This window comes from Adiantum capillus-veneris, chromosome 4 (assembly GCF_014529385.1).
Source record: "Adiantum capillus-veneris isolate H3 chromosome 4, ASM1452938v2, whole genome shotgun sequence".
Taxonomy (NCBI): Eukaryota; Viridiplantae; Streptophyta; class Polypodiopsida; order Polypodiales; family Pteridaceae; genus Adiantum; species Adiantum capillus-veneris.
In genome coordinates this window covers 65,643,019-65,649,018 of record NC_140934.1, presented here as the reverse complement: position 1 = coordinate 65,649,018, position 6,000 = coordinate 65,643,019, and positions in this window count along the sequence as shown.

Sequence of the window (6,000 nt, the reverse complement as noted above, 5' to 3'; positions counted from 1 at the left end):
CATGATGATGATAACCTTCAAAATCTGTACAAAACATAATAAATATCCACCCTCCAACATTTGGAATGCAGATCACACAAGGTTTCAAGGCTCAAGAGACAAGAGTATGAAGGTGCTTGTGAGAAAAGGAGCAAAGATAGGATATGGTATAACAACCGGTTATGCATTTCCTTCTTACTACATATTCGAGGGTAGTAGAATATCTAGCAACTGCATTCAAAATTGTGAGGAAGGTGCAAACATGGCTATGCAAAGGAAAGCATGGATGACAATAGAGGTTTGTCAAGCTTGGCTCAAGCACATTGACAATGCTATTTCAGAAAACCAAGGGAAATAAAGTTGGCATCTCCTTATACTAGATAATCATGGCAACCATGTTTCTCTAGATCATTGAAAAAAGCACCAAACACAAGTATAGATATCATTACTTGGCCAACTCATACATCACACAAACTCCAACCCTTAGTGGTTACCTTTTCAAGGCATTGACAGCTCAATTCTAGAAGCAGAGGGACATTTGGCATTCAAGTATAGTCTCTCGACAAGCTAGCAAGACCGAGTCAGCTACTATAGTAGCAAAAGCCATATAATCCTCTTTCACAAAGGCCAACATCAAAGCAAGGTTCAAGGCAACAAGTATTTGACAACATGCCATGCAATCACATAAATATTGTGGAAGATGCTCCAGCAACAATTGATGACACTATATCTCATGTGCCCAACACGCCTTTGTAAGAAAATATATGAGATGAAGCTAATTTTGCATTTAACACTATCTCAAGTCAAAATCAAGGAGCAGAAGACCTCCCAACATATCAAGGAGAGAAACCAACAGATCAGCTAAACTCGACTTCTAGCAAAGGAAGAAATAATTTCAGGTTATTCAACAATCAAGAACACCATGCAAACATACCAAGGAGCAACCACTTTGCAAACAGAAATTAGGACTACACTAACAGTTTTTTCACAACAAACTAACAAAAATTATTGATATTATTCGACTAACTATGATGGATGTCACAATATGGCAAGCAAATAGAGAGGCATCTATGGACTCTACAAATAGCTCAATACTTATCTCAAATCAATAAATAAAAAGGATGCAAGGAAAAAATGCAAAGAAAGACATAATTACCAAGGTAAGAGAGGAAAAGAAGGTAGAAAAGGAAAGAAAGAGGCTTCAAACATTGGCAGAGAAAGAGGCAACACGACAATGTAAGCTCCATGCCCAACAATGAAGACTTCCAGAAAGAAATAGGATGCACAACAACAACATTTTGAGAGAAGGTTACGTCCAATGCTTTGGGAGCAAGAGTCCACCAAGGTTTGTACTACAAGCCCTTACACATCCACCAACCATACTATGAGAGAGTATGGTACATTCGCCATATTAAGTTCCAAACAAGTTATATATTAAACCACAACAATAGCAATGAGCTACCCGACATGCGCACCACTGTAATCAATGTCAAGTGTTGATATCTTGCATCAGATTCAAGAGAACTTCACCTTCAAGACATGTATAAGGCTTGCCACTAGGTCCCAATATCTTCTCCATAAATCCCAAATGCAAAGTAAAAGAGAGAGGGAAAAAACTAAAATGCTGGAATTTTCATCCGCATACATATCTATACATCTAGAGAAACCATTTTCTCATTGTGCAATACACTTGTAATGTGCATCATAATCTTTTAAAAATTTGTTCCTTTCACAACAAGGTAGGACTTGGCTATGGCATCTCTTGTTTCCACCTTGTAGTGATATCAGTAGCCATGCATGTCTAAATATCAAGGAGAGATGAAATGAACCACTGCATCAACACTTGAAACGCAAGAGACCAACCCGTCTTTGACAAGAGAGACATCGTGTATGTAGAACACATACTCGAGTTTCAAAGAACATCTTCATGCGCAAGCTGAGAGAGGACAATAGACACCTACGAGATCCTTCTTTGAAAGGGTTGTTCTCTCCGAGAGCTTTGACAATCACCTACTTTTGTCTTTGAGAACCAATGTCTAGTGGAATTTGGAGCAATGCGTGAGCACTATAATGCAAGGGAGGTTGTACTTTCCACTTTGAGGACCAATGTCTTGTGGCATTTGAAGCAATTCTTACCATATACATATGGTAATGATGTGTGAACACACTAGGACTACCAAGGCACTTTTTCCCTCTTTAGGAGGTTTTTTTCCCCGTGTATTGTATATACGCCCATCACTCTAGGGCTATCTATCTTTCCATTGCACACTAAGTAATACACTCTATTGTGTGCCTTGAGCTTCCTTCGTCTTCTCCAAGCTGTGCGTTTCTCTGCAACCCTAATTCCAACAATTGGTATCAAAGTAGGTTGCGTCCTCCTAGACTCAATCGCCAACAACTCCACCATACGCCTGCTCAGTGTTCTGAGATTTTTTATTCGAACTCGTTTCGACGTCCGGACCCACTACAAGCAATAGTGCACAAGCAATTTTGTCATTTTGTGCAGAATTTTTTTCAATGTCATTATTTGCATAACAAGTGCCTTACAATCTTCTATGGTTTCTGCTATATTGTTCTCGCTTCATTTCTCCTCTTTTCGGACAGTTTTCACATAAGGTACAACATTTACCACGACTGACAACACAGATGCGTTCAAGATGGTTGCTGTTGAGGACAGATTGCATGGCTATAATTACCCTATGTGGACTTACATAATGCAACATGTTCTTGTGTCAAAGGACGTCTGGAATATTGTGCAAGGCATTGATGTGCGTCCTGATTCTGAGGATGCACGGGATATTGAGAAAAGTAGTAAGTCTTGCTATTAGGATTGTTGTTGTTTGAGTTGTTTTACCTACAGCAATTGTTTTACCTACAATAGATCATTCTCGTTGGGATATAAAGGATACGCAAGAATGAATGCATTGATTGCGTTATCTGTGAAGTGTATCATTGTTTCTCACATTCGTTAAGCAAAATTTGCAAAACAAGCTTGGGATATTTTGACTGGTCTTTATGCAAGTCGCAATGAGGCTAGAATTTCTTTGCTGTGTAAAGAGCTGAAGTCAAAGATTGTGCATGAGAAAGATGATATAGACACTTTCCTTGTTGGTGTCAAGGATATTAATGAGCAGATTATTTTTGCAAGTAAAGTCATTTCAGACAGTTCCCTTATTTAAAAAATTCTTGATGTCTTACCAAATTCTTACGAAACTTTTGGTAGTGCTAGAAGACTTATAACCCAAGGAAATCCTAAAATTGTCAAGTTTGATGCATTATGCACATTGCTATTGCAAGAGTCACTTTCTAGAAAAAACAAGACTAGACAACGTGCAGTTGAATAAACTTTTATTGTTTCTCAAAAAAAGAATGATAACAATGCAACCACTTCTTATGGTTTTGCTGCGAGTACCCGAACTTCTATTCCAAATGCTTTTGTTGACAACACTTCATCTGACAATTCTAGTTATAAGAGCAAAAAAATATGTGGTCATTATGGTATAGCTAATGATCACTTGATCAAGGAGTGTCCTAAGTTGAAGGCCAAAGAGTGTAAGAGGAAAGAGGATGGTTCCGCTACAAATGCTGGTTCCACTATCAATATAACCATTATTGAGTGTTCTGTGAAAGAAGATTGTGATGGTGTTATTGATGCAAAATAGCCTTTTAGTGCAAAGTGCACTTACAATCCTTCTATCCAAGATGCATGCATATCAATTTGCTGCAGATTCACATGTGGTATTTCAATAGTACATACTACAAAACACATTACCTCACATCATGAATTATTCACGTCTCTCGAGGCTGTCCCATCTTGGAATTCAATCACTTTGTGCCAACAATACCTCTTATCCAATTCAAGGAGTTAGAAAGATTGTTCTTACTACTACAAATGATAGTTCTTTCACAATTGTTGATGCACTTTATGTACCTAGGCTCAAGAAGAATCTTTAGTCTGTATCTGCACTTACCAAACTTGGATTTATAGTCAAATTTGTGAATGACAAATGTACAATTCATGTCTTCTCGTGCTTGGTATGAGAAGACTTGCCATTCAATTGGTCAAACAAAGCTTTCACAACAATCCAACAAAAGACACATTGTTTGTAACGCATCAGGATGATGTACTTCTCATTGTGGTTCTTTACATAGATGATTCGTAGATCATTGGACCAAATTGAAGACGTATTGCTGAATTTAAGATTGATTTGAATGCTACTTTCAAGAAGAAACATTTGAATCTTTTGAATCATTATGTGGATATACAATTGTAGTCTGATAATAGTATTGCCTTGTGTCAAAAAAGTTACATAGAAACATTGCTATTGAAGTTTAGACTCGAGGATTGCAAACTTATTACCTCTCCCATGGAAACAGGTTTAAAATTGAGTCTTCATGATATTGAAGGAAAGGCTACATGTATACTATTGAGAATTGTCGAAGACATGTTTTACTTTTATTTTTTGGGATTATAAAACTATGTTTAGAACTTAACATTTCGACTTAAAGGTAAAATTTAAATACAAGAAAGTGAAAAAGTCACAAGGACTAACAAAAAGGGGAGGCTCACCCAGATAGTCTTGGGGCTTAGAACTAAAGAATTATTAAAGTGGGATCTAAAACTTAAATATGTTTTTAACTTGTAAATGTGACTAGAATTTAAAAATACGTATATTTTTGTAATGGGATCTGAAACATAGGGTGCATCTTTTATTCTAATATTTGTGCAAAGAATTGCTCTCTTTTTTTATTGAAGCTTAGAGATGTAGCACTTTTAAAGTGAGAACTAGTCTTATATCAAGGCCTTAGAATGACAAACAAGAGCTATTCTGCCTATCAAAGGGAGTGCTCTATAATACACCGTGTCATTTGATTGTTAGAATCTCAAAATTACCTATCATTTTCTCTTTATATATCCTTGAGTTAACACTGTATGTATATTCTTGAGTTAACACTATGTATATTTTGGAGTTAACATGTATGTGTCAAATTATATGAGTTGATCGCATTGCAACAAAGCATTAGAAAGGAGACTTGAAAAATTGCAGGCCACAAATAACTTTATTCTATGCATAACAAGTTTGGTGATTGTATTTGAGTTAACCTCCCTTGTAGTTGTTGATTTAAATGAAGTGTGCAAATTTTAAGTTTTCCAATATGAAGTGAATGCTCATTTTCGCAATCAGCTCCACTAGTTAGGTGTTGACATAGAGATGATAGTTGATTCTCAGTAGTGGAAGCCAAATTCAAAAAGACAGTGTAATAAGAAAAAAAAATAGCGATTGAGCACTTACTTCTAGTTACGATACTATGGTTTTTTCTGAGTGTAATTTCAACCCTCTTGTCATCAAAACTAGCTTCTAACTAGTGTTGGATGACTCATAATCTTTTCTTTCTACATGTCAACTTTCATTCTCTTGCACTGCTTAGTGCTTCCAGCTCAATTGCATCTGTACAAAATCACAGAGGACAACTTGTAGCTGGTACTACAAGCTCAAAACAGGTGTGCTTCAAGATCTTTTTGACCGTGATTGCAGCTATAACATAACTTCCCCTCTCCTTGCCCGAGGCAATACTCGGGCAAATGAGCAAATATACTAAATTTTCTCCAAAGTATGTCCGCTTGCATGGTCAAGTATGTTGACAAGGGTTTTGCAAAGAAGGTTGGTTATTTTCAGAAGTTGATGCTATCAAATACTACGATGAACGGTATCTTAAGTTGACGCTATCAAACTCCATTCGCATTGCTCTGCATGTATCTTCACTCGGCACTATAGATCAAACTCCATTCGCATTGATCTGCATGTATCTTAAGTTGACGCTATCAAACTCCATTCGCATTGCTCTGCATGTATCTTCACTCTACAAAGCATACATACCTAAGCTATTGGGCAAGGGGATATTACATCAATCTTTCAGGATAGCGCTTAAATTTTGCAAACCTTCTTGCTTAAACTGAAAATGCTATCAAGCTTCAACAATCGAGACCGCTTAGGTTGAGAAGTTTGTTAGTGAACCTTA